Source organism: Lissotriton vulgaris, chromosome 1_1 (assembly GCF_964263255.1).
Source record: "Lissotriton vulgaris chromosome 1_1, aLisVul1.2, whole genome shotgun sequence".
Taxonomy (NCBI): Eukaryota; Metazoa; Chordata; class Amphibia; order Caudata; family Salamandridae; genus Lissotriton; species Lissotriton vulgaris.
The window spans coordinates 232,937,385-232,959,391 of NC_141685.1; the positions used below are offsets into that span (position 1 = coordinate 232,937,385).

General features: G+C 41.0%; 12 non-coding genes across 12 annotated transcripts; all 12 read right to left on the bottom strand.

Annotated features, from left to right (window-relative positions):
- Positions 1-2,911: 2,911 nt before the first annotated feature.
- On the bottom strand, positions 2,912-2,984 carry TRNAA-AGC (transfer RNA alanine (anticodon AGC)). Its single transcript has one exon. It is a non-coding gene; the product is annotated as a tRNA-Ala (tRNA).
- A 342-nt stretch (positions 2,985-3,326) lies between these two features.
- TRNAK-CUU (transfer RNA lysine (anticodon CUU)) lies at positions 3,327-3,399 on the bottom strand. The gene has a single exon. It is a non-coding gene; the product is annotated as a tRNA-Lys (tRNA).
- A 989-nt stretch (positions 3,400-4,388) lies between these two features.
- TRNAK-CUU (transfer RNA lysine (anticodon CUU)) lies at positions 4,389-4,461 on the bottom strand. The gene has a single exon. It is a non-coding gene; the product is annotated as a tRNA-Lys (tRNA).
- A 6,831-nt stretch (positions 4,462-11,292) lies between these two features.
- Positions 11,293-11,365, bottom strand: TRNAA-AGC (transfer RNA alanine (anticodon AGC)). Its single transcript has one exon. It is a non-coding gene; the product is annotated as a tRNA-Ala (tRNA).
- A 342-nt stretch (positions 11,366-11,707) lies between these two features.
- On the bottom strand, positions 11,708-11,780 carry TRNAK-CUU (transfer RNA lysine (anticodon CUU)). Its single transcript has one exon. It is a non-coding gene; the product is annotated as a tRNA-Lys (tRNA).
- Positions 11,781-12,354: 574 nt separating this feature from the next.
- TRNAA-AGC (transfer RNA alanine (anticodon AGC)) lies at positions 12,355-12,427 on the bottom strand. Its single transcript has one exon. It is a non-coding gene; the product is annotated as a tRNA-Ala (tRNA).
- A 342-nt stretch (positions 12,428-12,769) lies between these two features.
- TRNAK-CUU (transfer RNA lysine (anticodon CUU)) lies at positions 12,770-12,842 on the bottom strand. The gene has a single exon. It is a non-coding gene; the product is annotated as a tRNA-Lys (tRNA).
- A 574-nt stretch (positions 12,843-13,416) lies between these two features.
- On the bottom strand, positions 13,417-13,489 carry TRNAA-AGC (transfer RNA alanine (anticodon AGC)). Its single transcript has one exon. It is a non-coding gene; the product is annotated as a tRNA-Ala (tRNA).
- A 342-nt stretch (positions 13,490-13,831) lies between these two features.
- TRNAK-CUU (transfer RNA lysine (anticodon CUU)) lies at positions 13,832-13,904 on the bottom strand. The gene has a single exon. It is a non-coding gene; the product is annotated as a tRNA-Lys (tRNA).
- Positions 13,905-14,658: 754 nt separating this feature from the next.
- Positions 14,659-14,731, bottom strand: TRNAK-CUU (transfer RNA lysine (anticodon CUU)). Its single transcript has one exon. It is a non-coding gene; the product is annotated as a tRNA-Lys (tRNA).
- Positions 14,732-18,868: 4,137 nt separating this feature from the next.
- TRNAK-CUU (transfer RNA lysine (anticodon CUU)) lies at positions 18,869-18,941 on the bottom strand. Its single transcript has one exon. It is a non-coding gene; the product is annotated as a tRNA-Lys (tRNA).
- A 2,039-nt stretch (positions 18,942-20,980) lies between these two features.
- On the bottom strand, positions 20,981-21,053 carry TRNAK-CUU (transfer RNA lysine (anticodon CUU)). The gene has a single exon. It is a non-coding gene; the product is annotated as a tRNA-Lys (tRNA).
- Positions 21,054-22,007: the final 954 nt, after the last annotated feature.

Genomic DNA, 22,007 nt, shown 5'->3' on the forward strand with positions numbered 1-22,007 from the left:
CCACTTATGGGATGTTTTACAGTTCAGGTTGGCCTGTTTACTACTCGAATATGAGTGATATTGCGGAGTGTTCATCTAGACTCATACCCTACCTAATCTTGAAGTTAAATTTCCCACCAATGAGAAACCAAGGGAGATACCATTTTTGATAGTTATTGCATGTCTAATGCAAGAATATTCACCAGATTATGAGAGTCAATGCAATAATCCAGCAAAAATTACTCATTTTCGCCCAACGTGGGCCTCGAACCCACGACCCTGAGATTAAGAGTCTCATGCTCTACCGACTGAGCTAGCCGGGCTCCCTCCTTAAGACAGCATGCAGACCAATCCCTTTTTGTGAAGAAAATCAAATCCTGGATATTCCTCTACTCTTGTTTTGCAAGGAAAGCCAGATTTATACATCCTTCAGAGGACAGAGTGTCAAAAAAAAATAAGAGAAAATGAAAATGGAAGTTGTGAGAACTTCATTTTGAGATTGCATAAGAATTTTCTATTTCTATTTCTGGATTTGGTGAAGCGCAACAGCTACCCCGGCAAAGGGGTGTCCCGGCGCTAAGAACAGGCACGCAGACTGAGGATAGAGGGGGATGGGGGGAAGGGGAATCTAGGGAGCGGGGAAGAGGTGAGTCTTAATTGCTTTGCGGAAGGCTGGGAGGGAATCAATGGAACGAATGCTGAGGGGGAGATCGTTCCACAGTTTGGGGCCGAGGACGCTAAAGGAACGGCCTCCAGTTCAGCAGAGTCGCGTCCTAGGGATTGTCAGGAGGAGTTGGTTGGAAGAACGCAAAGCACGGCCAGGAACGTAAGGTTGGGCAAGGCTACGAAGCAGAGGGGGGTTACCTTGTTTAACGATCTTAAAGATCGTGACTAAGGCCTTGAATTTAATTCGGAGTTCCACGGGCAGCCAGTGGAGCTTACGGATGGTAGCTCTGGCTGAACATCTGCGTGGGAGGCCGACCAGCATTCTGGCTGCCGCATTTTGGATACGTTGGAACCTGGTTATTTCCGCTTTGTTGGCTCCCAAAAGGAGGACGTTAGCGTAGTCCAGGCGCGATAGGATGGTGGCCTGGACGATTAACTGGCGAGCCTTAGAGTCGAAGAGCCCAAGTATGGGCCTGAGGTTCCTTAGAAGGCCTATGCAGGTGGCTGCCACCTTTTTAGTGTGGGACTGGAAGCTAAGGTTGGCATCCACCCAGACTCCCAGATTTTTGACACAATTTTTGGGGAGTGGAGTGGCGCCTAGGGATGACGGCCACCAGTGCTCGTTCCAAAGGCTGGTGTTGCGGCCTAGGAGGAGCACCTCGGTTTTTCCGGCGTTGAGTTGGAGGTAGTTGTCCGTCATCCAGCGGGCCACAGCAGTCATACCCTCTTTAAACTTAGATGCCACGGGGGACGGGCTTTCCGAGAGGGTGACGACCAGCTGGGTGACGTCGGCGTACGAGACCAGCGTGAGCCCCCACTCTCTAGCCACGTCCGTAAGTGGCTGGACGTATAGATTAAAGAGGGAGGGGCTCAACGCTGAACCCTGGGGGACACCATGAGCTATGGGGTGGGGTTTAGAAAGAAATGGAGGGGCCGACACCTTGAAGGATCTATCCTTGAGAAAGGATTGGAACCATGCAAGTGCGAGGCCAGTCACACCGGCCATCTCCAGACGTTTCAGAAGGATGTCATGGGATACCGTGTCAAAAAAATTCAAATTCCTCTCACATTCTAAAGAATACCTGAACCCTTTTGATTAAACCACTTTAGTTGTTATAATGAGACCATATTTGAAAGCCATCTGTGATTTTTCTGTTCTTACTCTGCAATGACCTTGGCAATGACAAGTTAAAAATAAAATGTATGCAAATTTTATAATGTAGAATGCGGGCATCGATCCCGCTACCCTCGCATGCTAAGCGAGCGCTCTACCATTTGAGCTAATTCCCCTGTGTGTTTAATCTGCATAACATGAAAAAAGTAACCTCACTGCCTTCCACACTTTATTTGAAGTCCAATTACCCATAATAGTGTTCAGTTCACTCCTAACTTATGCCTTACCTCCACTTATGGGATGTTTTACAGTTCAGGTTGGCCTGTTTACTACTCGAATATGAGTGATATTGTGGTGTGTTCATCTAGACTCATACCCTACCTAATCTTGAAGTTAAATTTCCCACCAATGAGAAACCAAGGGAGATACCATTTTTGATAGTTATTGCATGTCTAATGCAAGAATAATCACCAGATTATGAGAGTCCAGCAAAATTACTCATTTTCGCCCAACGTGGGGCTCGAACCCACAACCCTGAGATTAAGAGTCTCATGCTCTACCGACTGAGCTAGCCGGGCTCCCACTTCAAGATGGTATGCAGACTAATCATTTTTTATGAAGGAAATCCATTCCTGGACAATTTTTGGGAGTTATTGCATGTCTAATGCAAGATTAATCTCCATATTATGAGAGTCAATGCAATATTCAGGCAAAAATTACTCGTTTTCGCCCAACGTGGGGCTCGAACCCACGACCCTGAGATTAAGAGTCTCATGCTCTACCTACTGAGCTAGCCGGGTTCTCTCCTTAAAGCAGTATGCAGACCAATCCCTTTTTGTGAAGAAAATCAAATCCTGGATATTCTTCTACTCTTGTTTTGCAAGGAAAGCCAGATTTATACATCCTTCAGAGGACAGAGTGTCAAAAAAAATAAGAGAAAATGAAAATGGAAGTTGTGAGAACTTCATTTTGAGATTGCATAAGAATTCAAATTCCTCTCACATGCTAAAGAATACCTGAACCCTTTTGATTAAACCACTTTAGTTGTTATAATGAGACCATATTTGAAAGCCATCTGTGATTTTTCTGTTCTTACTCTGCAATGACCTTGGCAATGACAAGTTAAAAATAAAATGTATGCAACTTTTATAATGGAGAATGCGGGCATCGATCCCGCTACCTCTCGCATGCTAAGCGAGCGCTCTACCATTTGAGCTAATTCCCCTGTGTGTTTAATCTGCATAACATGAAAAAAGTAACCTTACTGCCTTCCACACTTTATGTGAAGTCCATTTGCCCATAAGAGTGTTAAGTTCACTCCTAACTTATGCCTTACCTCCACTTATGGGATGTTTTACAGTTCAGGTTGGCCTGTTTACTACTCGAATATGAGTGATATTGCGGAGTGTTCATCTAGACTCATACCCTACCTAATCTTGAAGTTGAATTTCCCACCAATGAGAAACCAAGGGAGATACCATTTTTGATAGTTATTGCATGTCTAATGCAAGAATATTCACCAGATTATGAGAGTCAATGCAATAATCCAGCAAAAATTACTCATTTTCGCCCAACGTGGGGCTCGAACCCACGACCCTGAGATTAAGAGTCTCATGCTCTACCGACTGAGCTAGCCGGGCTCCCACTTCAAGATGGTATGCAGACTAATCATTTTTTATGAAGGAAATCCATTCCTGGACAATTTTTGGGAGTTATTGCATGTCTAATGCAAGATTAATCTCCATATTATGAGAGTCAAAGCAATATTAAGGCAAAAATTACTCTTTTTCACCCAACGTGGGGCTCGAACCCACGACCCTGAGATTAAGAGTCTCACGCTCTACCGACTTAGCTAGCCGGGGTCCCTTCTTAAGACAGTATGCAGACCAATCACTTTTTGTGAAGAAAATCAAATCCTGGATATTCCTCTACTCTTGTTTTGCAAGGAAAGCCAGATTTATACATCCTTCAGAGGACAGAGTGTCAAAGAAAATAAGAGAAAATGAAAATGGAAGTTGTGAGAACTTCATTTTGAGATTGCATAAGAATTCAAATTCCTCTCACATGCTAAAGAATACCTGAACCCTTTTGATTAAACCACTTTAGTTGTTATAATGAGACCATATTTGAAAGCCATCTGTGATTTTTCTGTTCTTACTCTGCAATGACCTTGGCAATGACAAGTTAAAAATAAAATGTATGCAACTTTTATAATGGAGAATGCGGGCATCGATCCGGCTACCTCTCGCATGCTAAGCGAGCGCTCTACCATTTGAGCTAATTCCCCTGTGTGTTTAATCTGCATAACATGAAAAAAGTAACCTTACTGCCTTCCACACTTTATGTGAAGTCCATTTGCCCATAAGAGTGTTAAGTTCACTCCTAACTTATGCCTTACCTCCACTTATGGGATGTTTTACAGTTCAGGTTGGCTTGTTTACTACTCGAATATGAGTGATATTGCGGAGTGTTCATCTAGACTCATACCCTACCTAATCTTGAAGTTAAATTTCCCACCAATGAGAAACCAAGGGAGATACCATTTTTGATAGTTATTGCATGTCTAATGCAAGAATATTCACCAGATTATGAGAGTCAATGCAATAATCCAGCAAAAATTACTCATTTTCGCCCAACGTGGGGCTCGAACCCACGACCCTGAGATTAAGAGTCTCATGCTCTACCGACTGAGCTAGCCGGGCTCCCACTTCAAGATGGTATGCAGACTAATCATTTTTTATGAAGGAAATCCATTCCTGGACAATTTTTGGGAGTTATTGCATGTCTAATGCAAGATTAATCTCCATATTATGAGAGTCAATGAAATATTCAGGCAAAATTTTTTCTTTTTCGTCCAACGTGGGGCTCGAACTCACGACCCTGAGCTTAAGAGTCTCATGCTCTACTGACTGAGCTTGCCGGGGTCCCTCCTTAAGACAGTATGCAGACCAATCACTTTTTGTGAAGAAAATGAAATCCTGGATATTCCTCTACTCTTGTTTTGCAAGGAAAGCCAGATTTATACATCCTTTAGGAGATAGAGTGTCAAATAAAATAAGAGAAAATGAAAATGGAAGTTGTGAGAACTTCATGTTAAGATTGCATAAGAATTCAAATTCCTCTCACGTGCTAAAGAATACCTGAACCCTTTTGATTAAACCACTTTAGTTGTTATAATGAGACCATATTTGAAAGCCATCTGTGATTTTTCTGTTCTTACTCTGCAATGACCTTGGCAATGACAAGTTAAAAATAAAATGTATGCAAATTTTAAAATGGAGGATGCGGGCATCGATCCCGCTTCCTCTCGCATGCTAAGCGAGCGCTCTACCATTTGAGCTAATTCCCCTGTGTGTTTAATCTGCATAACATGAAAAAAGTAACCTTACTGCCTTCCACACTTTATGTGAAGTCCATTTGCCCATAAGAGTGTTAAGTTCACTCCTAACTTATGCCTTACCTCCACTTATGGGATGTTTTACAGTTCAGGTTGGCCTGTTTACTACTCGAATATGAGTGATATTGCGGAGTGTTCATCTAGACTCATACCCTACCTAATCTTGAAGTTAAATTTCCCACCAATGAGAAACCAAGGGAGATACCATTTTTGATAGTTATTGCATGTCTAATGCAAGAATATTCACCAGATTATGAGAGTCAATGCAATAATCCAGCAAAAATTACTCATTTTCGCCCAACATGGGGATCGAACCCACGACCCTGAGATTAAGAGTCTCATGCTCTACCGACTGAGCTAGCCGGGCTCCCACTTCAAGATGGTATGCAGACTAATCATTTTTTATGAAGGAAATCCATTCCTGGACAATTTTTGGGAGTTATTGCATGTCTAATGCAAGATTAATCTCCATATTATGAGAGTTAATGCAATATTCAGGCAAAAATTACTTGTTTACGCCCAACGTGGGGCTCGAACCCACGACCCTAAGATTAAGAGTCTCATGCTCTACCGACTGAGCTAGCCGGGCTCCCTCCTTAAGACAGTATGCAGACCAATCCCTTTTTGTGAAGAAAATCAAATCCTGGATATTCCTCTACTCTTGTTTTGCAAGGAAAGCCAGATTTATACATCCTTCAGAGGACAGAGTGTCAAAAACATTAAGAGAAAATGAAAATGGAAGTTGTGAGAACTTCATTTTGAGATTGCATAAGAATTCAAATTCCTCTCACATGCTAAAGAATACCTGAACCCTTTTGATTAAACCACTTTAGTTGTTATAATGAGACCATATTTGAAAGCCATCTGTGATTTTTCTGTTCTTACTCTGCAATGACCTTGGCAATGACAAGTTAAAAATAAAATGTATGCAAATTTTATAATGTAGAATGCGGGCATCGATCCCGCTATCTCTCGCATGCTAAGCGAGCGCTCTACCATTTGAGCTAATTCCCCTGTGTGTTTAATCTGCATAACATGAAAAAAGTAACCTCACTGCCTTCCACACTTTATTTGAAGTCCAATTGCCCATAACAGTGTTCAGTTCACTCCTAACTTATGCCTTACCTCCACTTATGGGATGTTTTACAGTTCAGGTTGGCCTGTTTACTACTCGAATATGAGTGATATTGTGGTGTGTTCATCTAGACTCATACCCTACCTAATCTTGAAGTTAAATTTCCCACCAATGAGAAACCAAGGGATATACCATTTTTGATAGTTATTGCATGTCTAATGCAAGAATAATCACCAGATTATGAGAGTCCAGCAAAAATTACTCATTTTCGCCCAACGTGGGGCTCGAACCCACGACCCTGAGATTAAGAGTCTCATGCTCTACCGACTGAGCTAGCCAGGCTCCCACTTCAAGATGGTATGCAGACTAATCATTTTTTATGAAGGAAATCCATTCCTGGACAATTTTTGGGAGTTATTGCATGTCTAATGCAAGATTAATCTCCATATTATGAGAGTCAAAGCAATATTCAGGCAAAAATTACTCTTTTTCACCCAACGTGGAGCTCGAACCCACGACCCTGAGATTAAGAGTATCATGCTCTACCGACTTAGCTAGCCGGGGTCGTCCTTAAGACAGTATGCAGACCAATCACTTTTTGTGAAGAAAATCAAATCCTGGATATTCCTCTACTCTTGTTTTGCAAGGAAAGCCAGATTTATACATCCTTCAGGGGACAGAGTGTCAAATAAAATAAGAGAAAATGAAAATGGAAGTTGTGAGAACTTCATGTTGAGATTGCATAAGAATTCAAATTCCTCTCACGTGCTAAAGAATACCTGAACCCTTTTGATTAAACCACTTTAGTTGTTATAATGAGACCATATTTGAAAGCCATCTGTGATTTTTCTGTTCTTACTCTGCAATGACCTTGGCAATGACAAGTTAAAAATAAAATGTATGCAAATTTTATAATGGAGAATGCGGGCATCGATCCCGCTACCTCTCGCATGCTAAACGAGCGCTCTACCATTTGAGCTAATTCCCCTGTGTGTTTAATCTACATAACATGAAAAAAGTAACCTTACTGCCTTCCACACTTTATTTGAAGTGCAATTGCCCATAACAGTGTTAAGTTCACTCCTAATTTATGCCTTACCTCCACTTATGGGATGTTTTACAGTTCAGGTTGGCCTGTTTACTACTCGAATATGAGTGATATTGCGGTGTGTTCATCTAGACTCATACCCTACCTAATCTTGAAGTTAAATTTCCCACCAATGAGAAACCAAGGGAGATACCATTTTTGATACTTATTGCAAGTCTAATCACCAGATTATGAGAGTCAATGCAATAATCCTGCAAAAATTACTCATTTTCACCCAACGTGGGGCTCGAACCCACTACCCTGAGATTAAGAGTCTCATGCTCTACCGACTGAGCTAGCCGGGCTCCCACTTCAAGATGGTATGCAGACTAATCATTTTTATGAAGGAAATCCATTCCTGGACAATTTTTGGGAGTTATTGCATGTCTAATGCAAGATTAATCTCCATATTATGAGAGTCAATGCAATATTAGGCAAAAATTACTCGTTTTCGCCCAACGTGGGGCTCGAACCCACGACCCTGAGATTAAGAGTCTCATGCTCTACCTACTGAGCTAGCCGGGTTCTCTCCTTAAAACAGTCTGCAGACCAATCCCTTTTTGTGAAGAAAATCAAATCCTGGGTATTCCTCTACTCTTGTTTTGCAAGGAAAGCCAAATTTATACATCCTTCAGAGGACAGAGTGTCAAAAAAAATAAGAGAAAATGAAAATGGAAGTTGTGAGAACTTCATTTTGAGATTGCATAAGAATTCAAATTCCTCTCACATGCTAAAGAATACCTGAACCCTATTGATTAAACCACTTTAGTTGTTATAATGAGACCATATTTGAAAGCCATCTGTGATTTTTCTGTTCTTACTCTGCAATGACCTTGGCAATGACAAGTTAAAAATAAAATGTATGCAAATTTTATAATGGAGAATGCGGGCATCGATCCCGCTACCTCTCGCATGCTATGCGAGCGCTCTACCATTTGAGCTAATTCCCCTGTGTGTCTAATCTGCATAACATGAAAAAAGTAACCTTACTGCCTTCCACACTTTATGTGAAGTCCATTTGCCCATAAGAGTGTTAAGTTCACTCCTAATTTATGCCTTACCTCCACTTATGGGATGTTTTACAGTTCAGGTTGGCCTGTTTACTACTCGAATATGAGTGATATTGCGGAGTGTTCATCTAGACTCATACCCTACCTAATCTTGAAGTTAAATTTCCCACCAATGAGAAACCAAGGGAGATACCATTTTTGATAGTTATTGCATGTCTAATGCAAGAATATTCACCAGATTATGAGAGTCAATGCAATAATCCAGCAAAAATTACTCATTTTCGCCCAACGTGGGCCTCGAACCCACGACCCTGAGATTAAGAGTCTCATGCTCTACCGACTGAGCTAGCCGGGCTCCCTCCTTAAGACAGTATGCAGACCAATCCCTTTTTGTGAAGAAAATCAAATCCTGGATATTCCTCTACTCTTGTTTTGCAAGGAAAGCCAGATTTATACATCCTTCAGAGGACAGAGTGTCAAAAAAAAATAAGAGAAAATGAAAATGGAAGTTGTGAGAACTTCATTTTGAGATTGCATAAGAATTTTCTATTTCTATTTCTGGATTTGGTGAAGCGCAACAGCTACCCCGGCAAAGGGGTGTCCCGGCGCTAAGAACAGGCACGCAGACTGAGGATAGAGGGGGATGGGGGGAAGGGGAATCTAGGGAGCGGGGAAGAGGTGAGTCTTAATTGCTTTGCGGAAGGCTGGGAGGGAATCAATGGAACGAATGCTGAGGGGGAGATCGTTCCACAGTTTGGGGCCGAGGACGCTAAAGGAACGGCCTCCAGTTCAGCAGAGTCGCGTCCTAGGGATTGTCAGGAGGAGTTGGTTGGAAGAACGCAAAGCACGGCCAGGAACGTAAGGTTGGGCAAGGCTACGAAGCAGAGGGGGGTTACCTTGTTTAACGATCTTAAAGATCGTGACTAAGGCCTTGAATTTAATTCGGAGTTCCACGGGCAGCCAGTGGAGCTTACGGATGGTAGCTCTGGCTGAACATCTGCGTGGGAGGCCGACCAGCATTCTGGCTGCCGCATTTTGGATACGTTGGAACCTGGTTATTTCCGCTTTGTTGGCTCCCAAAAGGAGGACGTTAGCGTAGTCCAGGCGCGATAGGATGGTGGCCTGGACGATTAACTGGCGAGCCTTAGAGTCGAAGAGCCCAAGTATGGGCCTGAGGTTCCTTAGAAGGCCTATGCAGGTGGCTGCCACCTTTTTAGTGTGGGACTGGAAGCTAAGGTTGGCATCCACCCAGACTCCCAGATTTTTGACACAATTTTTGGGGAGTGGAGTGGCGCCTAGGGATGACGGCCACCAGTGCTCGTTCCAAAGGCTGGTGTTGCGGCCTAGGAGGAGCACCTCGGTTTTTCCGGCGTTGAGTTGGAGGTAGTTGTCCGTCATCCAGCGGGCCACAGCAGTCATACCCTCTTTAAACTTAGATGCCACGGGGGACGGGCTTTCCGAGAGGGTGACGACCAGCTGGGTGACGTCGGCGTACGAGACCAGCGTGAGCCCCCACTCTCTAGCCACTTCCGTAAGTGGCTGGACGTATAGATTAAAGAGGGAGGGGCTCAACGCTGAACCCTGGGGGACACCATGAGCTATGGGGTGGGGTTTAGAAAGAAATGGAGGGGCCGACACCTTGAAGGATCTATCCTTGAGAAAGGATTGGAACCATGCAAGTGCGAGGCCAGTCACACCGGCCATCTCCAGACGTTTCAGAAGGATGTCATGGGATACCGTGTCAAAAAAATTCAAATTCCTCTCACATTCTAAAGAATACCTGAACCCTTTTGATTAAACCACTTTAGTTGTTATAATGAGACCATATTTGAAAGCCATCTGTGATTTTTCTGTTCTTACTCTGCAATGACCTTGGCAATGACAAGTTAAAAATAAAATGTATGCAAATTTTATAATGTAGAATGCGGGCATCGATCCCGCTACCCTCGCATGCTAAGCGAGCGCTCTACCATTTGAGCTAATTCCCCTGTGTGTTTAATCTGCATAACATGAAAAAAGTAACCTCACTGCCTTCCACACTTTATTTGAAGTCCAATTACCCATAATAGTGTTCAGTTCACTCCTAACTTATGCCTTACCTCCACTTATGGGATGTTTTACAGTTCAGGTTGGCCTGTTTACTACTCGAATATGAGTGATATTGTGGTGTGTTCATCTAGACTCATACCCTACCTAATCTTGAAGTTAAATTTCCCACCAATGAGAAACCAAGGGAGATACCATTTTTGATAGTTATTGCATGTCTAATGCAAGAATAATCACCAGATTATGAGAGTCCAGCAAAATTACTCATTTTCGCCCAACGTGGGGCTCGAACCCACAACCCTGAGATTAAGAGTCTCATGCTCTACCGACTGAGCTAGCCGGGCTCCCACTTCAAGATGGTATGCAGACTAATCATTTTTTATGAAGGAAATCCATTCCTGGACAATTTTTGGGAGTTATTGCATGTCTAATGCAAGATTAATCTCCATATTATGAGAGTCAATGCAATATTCAGGCAAAAATTACTCGTTTTCGCCCAACGTGGGGCTCGAACCCACGACCCTGAGATTAAGAGTCTCATGCTCTACCTACTGAGCTAGCCGGGTTCTCTCCTTAAAGCAGTATGCAGACCAATCCCTTTTTGTGAAGAAAATCAAATCCTGGATATTCTTCTACTCTTGTTTTGCAAGGAAAGCCAGATTTATACATCCTTCAGAGGACAGAGTGTCAAAAAAAATAAGAGAAAATGAAAATGGAAGTTGTGAGAACTTCATTTTGAGATTGCATAAGAATTCAAATTCCTCTCACATGCTAAAGAATACCTGAACCCTTTTGATTAAACCACTTTAGTTGTTATAATGAGACCATATTTGAAAGCCATCTGTGATTTTTCTGTTCTTACTCTGCAATGACCTTGGCAATGACAAGTTAAAAATAAAATGTATGCAACTTTTATAATGGAGAATGCGGGCATCGATCCCGCTACCTCTCGCATGCTAAGCGAGCGCTCTACCATTTGAGCTAATTCCCCTGTGTGTTTAATCTGCATAACATGAAAAAAGTAACCTTACTGCCTTCCACACTTTATGTGAAGTCCATTTGCCCATAAGAGTGTTAAGTTCACTCCTAACTTATGCCTTACCTCCACTTATGGGATGTTTTACAGTTCAGGTTGGCCTGTTTACTACTCGAATATGAGTGATATTGCGGAGTGTTCATCTAGACTCATACCCTACCTAATCTTGAAGTTAAATTTCCCACCAATGAGAAACCAAGGGAGATACCATTTTTGATAGTTATTGCATGTCTAATGCAAGAATATTCACCAGATTATGAGAGTCAATGCAATAATCCAGCAAAAATTACTCATTTTCGCCCAACGTGGGGCTCGAACCCACGACCCTGAGATTAAGAGTCTCATGCTCTACCGACTGAGCTAGCCGGGCTCCCACTTCAAGATGGTATGCAGACTAATCATTTTTTATGAAGGAAATCCATTCCTGGACAATTTTTGGGAGTTATTGCATGTCTAATGCAAGATTAATCTCCATATTATGAGAGTCAAAGCAATATTAAGGCAAAAATTACTCTTTTTCACCCAACGTGGGGCTCGAACCCACGACCCTGAGATTAAGAGTCTCACGCTCTACCGACTTAGCTAGCCGGGGTCCCTTCTTAAGACAGTATGCAGACCAATCACTTTTTGTGAAGAAAATCAAATCCTGGATATTCCTCTACTCTTGTTTTGCAAGGAAAGCCAGATTTATACATCCTTCAGAGGACAGAGTGTCAAAGAAAATAAGAGAAAATGAAAATGGAAGTTGTGAGAACTTCATTTTGAGATTGCATAAGAATTCAAATTCCTCTCACATGCTAAAGAATACCTGAACCCTTTTGATTAAACCACTTTAGTTGTTATAATGAGACCATATTTGAAAGCCATCTGTGATTTTTCTGTTCTTACTCTGCAATGACCTTGGCAATGACAAGTTAAAAATAAAATGTATGCAACTTTTATAATGGAGAATGCGGGCATCGATCCCGCTACCTCTCGCATGCTAAGCGAGCGCTCTACCATTTGAGCTAATTCCCCTGTGTGTTTAATCTGCATAACATGAAAAAAGTAACCTTACTGCCTTCCACACTTTATGTGAAGTCCATTTGCCCATAAGAGTGTTAAGTTCACTCCTAACTTATGCCTTACCTCCACTTATGGGATGTTTTACAGTTCAGGTTGGCTTGTTTACTACTCGAATATGAGTGATATTGCGGAGTGTTCATCTAGACTCATACCCTACCTAATCTTGAAGTTAAATTTCCCACCAATGAGAAACCAAGGGAGATACCATTTTTGATAGTTATTGCATGTCTAATGCAAGAATATTCACCAGATTATGAGAGTCAATGCAATAATCCAGCAAAAATTACTCATTTTCGCCCAACGTGGGGCTCGAACCCACGACCCTGAGATTAAGAGTCTCATGCTCTACCGACTGAGCTAGCCGGGCTCCCACTTCAAGATGGTATGCAGACTAATCATTTTTTATGAAGGAAATCCATTCCTGGACAATTTTTGGGAGTTATTGCATGTCTAATGCAAGATTAATCTCCATATTATGAGAGTCAAAGCAATATTAAGGCAAAAATTACTCTTTTTCACCCAACGTGGGGCTCGAACCCACGACCCTGAGATTAAGAGTCTCACGCTCTACCGACTTAGCTAGCCGGGGTCCCTTCTTAAGACAGTATGCAGACCAATCACTTTTTGTGAAGAAAATCAAATCCTGGATATTCCTCTACTCTTGTTTTGCAAGGAAAGCCAGATTTATACATCCTTCAGAGGACAGAGTGTCAAAGAAAATAAGAGAAAATGAAAATGGAAGTTGTGAGAACTTCATTTTGAGATTGCATAAGAATTCAAATTCCTCTCACATGCTAAAGAATACCTGAACCCTTTTGATTAAACCACTTTAGTTGTTATAATGAGACCATATTTGAAAGCCATCTGTGATTTTTCTGTTCTTACTCTGCAATGACCTTGGCAATGACAATTTAAAAATAAAATGTATGCAAATTTTATAATGGAGAATGCGGGCATCGATCCCGCTACCTCTCGCATGCTAAGCGAGCGCTCTACCATTTGAGCTAATTCCCCTGTGTGTTTAATCTGCATAACATGAAAAAAGTAACCTTACTGCCTTCCAAACTTTATGTGAAGTCCATTTGCCCATAAGAGTGTTAAGTTCACTCCTAACTTATGCCTTACCTCCACTTATGGGATGTTTTACAGTTCAGGTTGGCCTGTTTACTACTCGAATATGAGTGATATTGCGGAGTGTTCATCTAGACTCATACCCTACCTAATCTTGAAGTTAAATTTCCCACCAATGAGAAACCAAGGGAGATACCATTTTTGATAGTTATTGCATGTCTAATGCAAGAATATTCACCAGATTATGAGAGTCAATGCAATAATCCAGCAAAAATTACTCATTTTCGCCCAACGTGGGGCTCGAACCCACGACCCTGAGATTAAGAGTCTCATGCTCTACCGACTGAGCTAGCCGGGCTCCCTCCTTAAGACAGTATGCAGACCAATCCCTTTTTGTGAAGAAAATCAAATCCTGGATATTCCTCTACTCTTGTTTTGCAAGGAAAGCCAGATTTATACATCCTTCAGAGGACAGAGTGTCAAAAACAATAAGAGAAAATGAAAATGGAAGTTGTGAGAACTTCATTTTGAGATTGCATAAGAATTCAAATTCCTCTCACATGCTAAAGAATACCTGAACCCTTTTGATTAAACCACTTTAGTTGTTATAATGAGACCATATTTGAAAGCCATCTGTGATTTTTCTGTTCTTACTCTGCAATGACCTTGGCAATGACAAGTTAAAAATAAAATGTATGCAAATTTTATAATGTAGAATGCGGGCATCGATCCCGATACCCTCGCATGCTAAGCGAGCGCTCTACCATTTGAGCTAATTCCCCTGTGTGTTTAATCTGCATAACATGAAAAAAGTAACCTCACTGCCTTCCACACTTTATTTGATGTCCAATTGCCCATAACAGTGTTCAGTTCACTCCTAACTTATGCCTTACCTCCACTTATGGGATGTTTTACAGTTCAGGTTGGCCTGTTTACTACTCGAATATGAGTGATATTGTGGTGTGTTCATCTAGACTCATACCCTACCTAATCTTGAAGTTAAATTTCCCACCAATGAGAAACCAAGGGAGATACCATTTTTGATAGTTATTGCATGTCTAATGCAAGAATAATCACCAGATTATGAGAGTCCAGCAAAAATTACTCATTTTCGCCCAACGTGGGGCTCGAACCCACGACCCTGAGATTAAGAGTCTCATGCTCTACCGACTGAGCTAGCCGGGCTCCCACTTCAAGATGGTATGCAGACTAATCATTTTTTATGAAGGAAATCCATTCCTGGACAATTTTTGGGAGTTATTGCATGTCTAATGCAAGATTAATCTCCATATTATGAGAGTCAATGAAATATTCAGGCAAAATTTTTTCTTTTTCGCCCAACGTGGGGCTCGAACTCACGACCCTGAGCTTAAGAGTCTCATGCTCTACTGACTGAGCTTGCCGGGGTCCCTCCTTAAGACAGTATGCAGACCAATCACTTTTTGTGAAGAAAATGAAATCCTGGATATTCCTCTACTCTTGTTTTGCAAGGAAAGCCAGATTTATACATCCTTTAGGAGATAGAGTGTCAAATAAAATAAGAGAAAATGAAAATGGAAGTTGTGAGAACTTCATGTTAAGATTGCATAAGAATTCAAATTCCTCTCACGTGCTAAAGAATACCTGAACCCTTTTGATTAAACCACTTTAGTTGTTATAATGAGACCATATTTGAAAGCCATCTGTGATTTTTCTGTTCTTACTCTGCAATGACCTTGGCAATGACAAGTTAAAAATAAAATGTATGCAAATTTTAAAATGGAGGATGAGGGCATCGATCCCGCTTCCTCTCGCATGCTAAACGAGCGCTCTACCATTTGAGCTAATTCCCCTGTGTGTTTAATCTACATAACATGAAAAAAGTAACCTTACTGCCTTCCACACTTTATGTGAAGTCCATTTGCCCATAAGAGTGTTAAGTTCACTCCTAACTTATGCCTTACCTCCACTTATGGGATGTTTTACAGTTCAGGTTGGCCTGTTTACTACTCGAATATGAGTGATATTGCGGAGTGTTCATCTAGACTCATACCCTACCTAATCTTGAAGTTAAATTTCCCACCAATGAGAAACCAAGGGAGATACCATTTTTGATAGTTATTGCATGTCTAATGCAAGAATATTCACCAGATTATGAGAGTCAATGCAATAATCCAGCAAAAATTACTCATTTTCGCCCAACATGGGGATCGAACCCACGACCCTGAGATTAAGAGTCTCATGCTCTACCGACTGAGCTAGCCGGGCTCCCACTTCAAGATGGTATGCAGACTAATCATTTTTTATGAAGGAAATCCATTCCTGGACAATTTTTGGGAGTTATTGCATGTCTAATGCAAGATTAATCTCCATATTATGAGAGTTAATGCAATATTCAGGCAAAAATTACTTGTTTACGCCCAACGTGGGGCTCGAACCCACGACCCTAAGATTAAGAGTCTCATGCTCTACCGACTGAGCTAGCCGGGCTCCCTCCTTAAGACAGTATGCAGACCAATCCCTTTTTGTGAAGAAAATCAAATCCTGGATATTCCTCTACTCTTGTTTTGCAAGGAAAGCCAGATTTATACATCCTTCAGAGGACAGAGTGTCAAAAACATTAAGAGAAAATGAAAATGGAAGTTGTGAGAACTTCATTTTGAGATTGCATAAGAATTCAAATTCCTCTCACATGCTAAAGAATACCTGAACCCTTTTGATTAAACCACTTTAGTTGTTATAATGAGACCATATTTGAAAGCCATCTGTGATTTTTCTGTTCTTACTCTGCAATGACCTTGGCAATGACAAGTTAAAAATAAAATGTATGCAAATTTTATAATGTAGAATGCGGGCATCGATCCCGCTATCTCTCGCATGCTAAGCGAGCGCTCTACCATTTGAGCTAATTCCCCTGTGTGTTTAATCTGCATAACATGAAAAAAGTAACCTCACTGCCTTCCACACTTTATTTGAAGTCCAATTGCCCATAACAGTGTTCAGTTCACTCCTAACTTATGCCTTACCTCCACTTATGGGATGTTTTACAGTTCAGGTTGGCCTGTTTACTACTCGAATATGAGTGATATTGTGGTGTGTTCATCTAGACTCATACCCTACCTAATCTTGAAGTTAAATTTCCCACCAATGAGAAACCAAGGGAGATACCATTTTTGATAGTTATTGCATGTCTAATGCAAGAATAATCACCAGATTATGAGAGTCCAGCAAAAATTACTCATTTTCGCCCAACGTGGGGCTCGAACCCACGACCCTGAGATTAAGAGTCTCATGCTCTACCGACTGAGCTAGCCAGGCTCCCACTTCAAGATGGTATGCAGACTAATCATTTTTTATGAAGGAAATCCATTCCTGGACAATTTTTGGGAGTTATTGCATGTCTAATGCAAGATTAATCTCCATATTATGAGAGTCAAAGCAATATTCAGGCAAAAATTACTCTTTTTCACCCAACGTGGAGCTCGAACCCACGACCCTGAGATTAAGAGTATCATGCTCTACCGACTTAGCTAGCCGGGGTCCCTCCTTAAGACAGTATGCAGACCAATCACTTTTTGTGAAGAAAATCAAATCCTGGATATTCCTCTACTCTTGTTTTGCAAGGAAAGCCAGATTTATACATCCTTCAGGGGACAGAGTGTCAAATAAAATAAGAGAAAATGAAAATGGAAGTTGTGAGAACTTCATGTTGAGATTGCATAAGAATTCAAATTCCTCTCACGTGCTAAAGAATACCTGAACCCTTTTGATTAAACCACTTTAGTTGTTATAATGAGACCATATTTGAAAGCCATCTGTGATTTTTCTGTTCTTACTCTGCAATGACCTTGGCAATGACAAGTTAAAAATAAAATGTATGCAAATTTTATAATGGAGAATGCGGACATCGATCCCGCTACCTCTCGCATGCTAAACGAGCGCTCTACCATTTGAGCTAATTCCCCTGTGTGTTTAATCTACATAACATGAAAAAAGTAACCTTACTGCCTTCCACACTTTATTTGAAGTGCAATTGCCCATAACAGTGTTAAGTTCACTCCTAATTTATGCCTTACCTCCACTTATGGGATGTTTTACAGTTCAGGTTGGCCTGTTTACTACTCGAATATGAGTGATATTGCGGTGTGTTCATCTAGACTCATACCCTACCTAATCTTGAAGTTAAATTTCCCACCAATGAGAAACCAAGGGAGATACCATTTTTGATACTTATTGCAAGTCTAATCACCAGATTATGAGAGTCAATGCAATAATCCTGCAAAAATTACTCATTTTCACCCAACGTGGGGCTCGAACCCACTACCCTGAGATTAAGAGTCTCATGCTCTACCGACTGAGCTAGCCGGGCTCCCACTTCAAGATGGTATGCAGACTAATCATTTTTATGAAGGAAATCCATTCCTGGACAATTTTTGGGAGTTATTGCATGTCTAATGCAAGATTAATCTCCATATTATGAGAGTCAATGCAATATTAGGCAAAAATTACTCGTTTTCGCCCAACGTGGGGCTCGAACCCACGACCCTGAGATTAAGAGTCTCATGCTCTACCTACTGAGCTAGCCGGGTTCTCTCCTTAAAACAGTCTGCAGACCAATCCCTTTTTGTGAAGAAAATCAAATCCTGGATATTCCTCTACTCTTGTTTTGCAAGGAAAGCCAGATTTATACATCCTTCAGAGGACAGAGTGTCAAAAACAATAAGAGAAAATGAAAATGGAAGTTGTGAGAACTTCATTTTGAGATTGCATAAGAATTCAAATTCCTCTCACATGCTAAAGAATACCTGAACCCTTTTGATTAAACCACTTTAGTTGTTATAATGAGACCATATTTGAAAGCCATCTGTGATTTTTCTGTTCTTACTCTGCAATGACCTTGGCAATGACAAGTTAAAAATAAAATGTATGCAAATTTTATAATGTAGAATGCGGGCATCGATCCCGATACCCTCGCATGCTAAGCGAGCGCTCTACCATTTGAGCTAATTCCCCTGTGTGTTTAATCTGCATAACATGAAAAAAGTAACCTCACTGCCTTCCACACTTTATTTGATGTCCAATTGCCCATAACAGTGTTCAGTTCACTCCTAACTTATGCCTTACCTCCACTTATGGGATGTTTTACAGTTCAGGTTGGCCTGTTTACTACTCGAATATGAGTGATATTGTGGTGTGTTCATCTAGACTCATACCCTACCTAATCTTGAAGTTAAATTTCCCACCAATGAGAAACCAAGGGAGATACCATTTTTGATAGTTATTGCATGTCTAATGCAAGAATAATCACCAGATTATGAGAGTCCAGCAAAAATTACTCATTTTCGCCCAACGTGGGGCTCGAACCCACGACCCTGAGATTAAGAGTCTCATGCTCTACCGACTGAGCTAGCCGGGCTCCCACTTCAAGATGGTATGCAGACTAATCATTTTTTATGAAGGAAATCCATTCCTGGACAATTTTTGGGAGTTATTGCATGTCTAATGCAAGATTAATCTCCATATTATGAGAGTCAATGAAATATTCAGGCAAAATTTTTTCTTTTTCGCCCAACGTGGGGCTCGAACTCACGACCCTGAGCTTAAGAGTCTCATGCTCTACTGACTGAGCTTGCCGGGGTCCCTCCTTAAGACAGTATGCAGACCAATCACTTTTTGTGAAGAAAATGAAATCCTGGATATTCCTCTACTCTTGTTTTGCAAGGAAAGCCAGATTTATACATCCTTTAGGAGATAGAGTGTCAAATAAAATAAGAGAAAATGAAAATGGAAGTTGTGAGAACTTCATGTTAAGATTGCATAAGAATTCAAATTCCTCTCACGTGCTAAAGAATACCTGAACCCTTTTGATTAAACCACTTTAGTTGTTATAATGAGACCATATTTGAAAGCCATCTGTGATTTTTCTGTTCTTACTCTGCAATGACCTTGGCAATGACAAGTTAAAAATAAAATGTATGCAAATTTTAAAATGGAGGATGAGGGCATCGATCCCGCTTCCTCTCGCATGCTAAGCGAGCGCTCTACCATTTGAGCTAATTCCCCTGTGTGTTTAATCTGCATAACATGAAAAAAGTAACCTTACTGCCTTCCACACTTTATGTGAAGTCCATTTGCCCATAAGAGTGTTAAGTTCACTCCTAACTTATGCCTTACCTCCACTTATGGGATGTTTTACAGTTCAGGTTGGCCTGTTTACTACTCGAATATGAGTGATATTGCGGAGTGTTCATCTAGACTCATACCCTACCTAATCTTGAAGTTAAATTTCCCACCAATGAGAAACCAAGGGAGATACCATTTTTGATAGTTATTGCATGTCTAATGCAAGAATATTCACCAGATTATGAGAGTCAATGCAATAATCCAGCAAAAATTACTCATTTTCGCCCAACATGGGGATCGAACCCACGACCCTGAGATTAAGAGTCTCATGCTCTACCGACTGAGCTAGCCGGGCTCCCACTTCAAGATGGTATGCAGACTAATCATTTTTTATGAAGGAAATCCATTCCTGGACAATTTTTGGGAGTTATTGCATGTCTAATGCAAGATTAATCTCCATATTATGAGAGTTAATGCAATATTCAGGCAAAAATTACTTGTTTACGCCCAACGTGGGGCTCGAACCCACGACCCTAAAATTAAGAGTCTCATGCTCTACCGACTGAGCTAGCCGGGCTCCCTCCTTAAGACAGTATGCAGACCAATCCCTTTTTGTGAAGAAAATCAAATCCTGGATATTCCTCTACTCTTGTTTTGCAAGGAAAGCCAGATTTATACATCCTTCAGAGGACAGAGTGTCAAAAACATTAAGAGAAAATGAAAATGGAAGTTGTGAGAACTTCATTTTGAGATTGCATAAGAATTCAAATTCCTCTCACATGCTAAAGAATACCTGAACCCTTTTGATTAAACCACTTTAGTTGTTATAATGAGACCATATTTGAAAGCCATCTGTGATTTTTCTGTTCTTACTCTGCAATGACCTTGGCAATGACAAGTTAAAAATAAAATGTATGCAAATTTTATAATGTAGAATGCGGGCATCGATCCCGCTATCTCTCGCATGCTAAGCGAGCGCTCTACCATTTGAGCTAATTCCCCTGTGTGTTTAATCTGCATAACATGAAAAAAGTAACCTCACTGCCTTCCACACTTTATTTGAAGTCCAATTGCCCATAACAGTGTTCAGTTCACTCCTAACTTATGCCTTACCTCCACTTATGGGATGTTTTACAGTTCAGGTTGGCCTGTTTACTACTCGAATATGAGTGATATTGTGGTGTGTTCATCTAGACTCATACCCTACCTAATCTTGAAGTTAAATTTCCCACCAATGAGAAACCAAGGGAGATACCATTTTTGATAGTTATTGCATGTCTAATGCAAGAATAATCACCAGATTATGAGAGTCCAGCAAAAATTACTCATTTTCGCCCAACGTGGGGCTCGAACCCACGACCCTGAGATTAAGAGTCTCATGCTCTACCGACTGAGCTAGCCGGGCTCCCACTTCAAGATGGTATGCAGACTAATCATTTTTTATGAAGGAAATCCATTCCTGGACAATTTTTGGGAGTTATTGCATGTCTAATGCAAGATTAATCTCCATATTATGAGAGTCAAAGCAATATTCAGGCAAAAATTACTCTTTTTCACCCAACGTGGAGCTCGAACCCACGACCCTGAGATTAAGAGTATCATGCTCTACCGACTTAGCTAGCCGGGGTCCCTCCTTAAGACAGTATGCAGACCAATCACTTTTTGTGAAGAAAATCAAATCCTGGATATTCCTCTACTCTTGTTTTGCAAGGAAAGCCAGATTTATACATCCTTCAGGGGACAGAGTGTCAAATAAAATAAGAGAAAATGAAAATGGAAGTTGTGAGAACTTCATGTTGAGATTGCATAAGAATTCAAATTCCTCTCACGTGCTAAAGAATACCTGAACCCTTTTGATTAAACCACTTTAGTTGTTATAATGAGATATTATTTGAAAGACATCTGTGATTTTTCTGTTCTTACTCTGCAATGACCTTGGCAATGACAAGTTAAAAATAAAATGTATGCAAATTTTATAATGGAGAATGCGGGCATCGATCCCGCTACCTCTCGCATGCTAAACGAGCGCTCTACCATTTGAGCTAATTCCCCTGTGTGTTTAATCTACATAACATGAAAAAAGTAACCTTACTGCCTTCCACACTTTATTTGAAGTGCAATTGCCCATAACAGTGTTAAGTTCACTCCTAATTTATGCCTTACCTCCACTTATGGGATGTTTTACAGTTCAGGTTGGCCTGTTTACTACTCGAATATGAGTGATATTGCGGTGTGTTCATCTAGACTCATACCCTACCTAATCTTGAAGTTAAATTTCCCACCAATGAGAAACCAAGGGAGATACCATTTTTGATACTTATTGCAAGTCTAATCACCAGATTATGAGAGTCAATGCAAT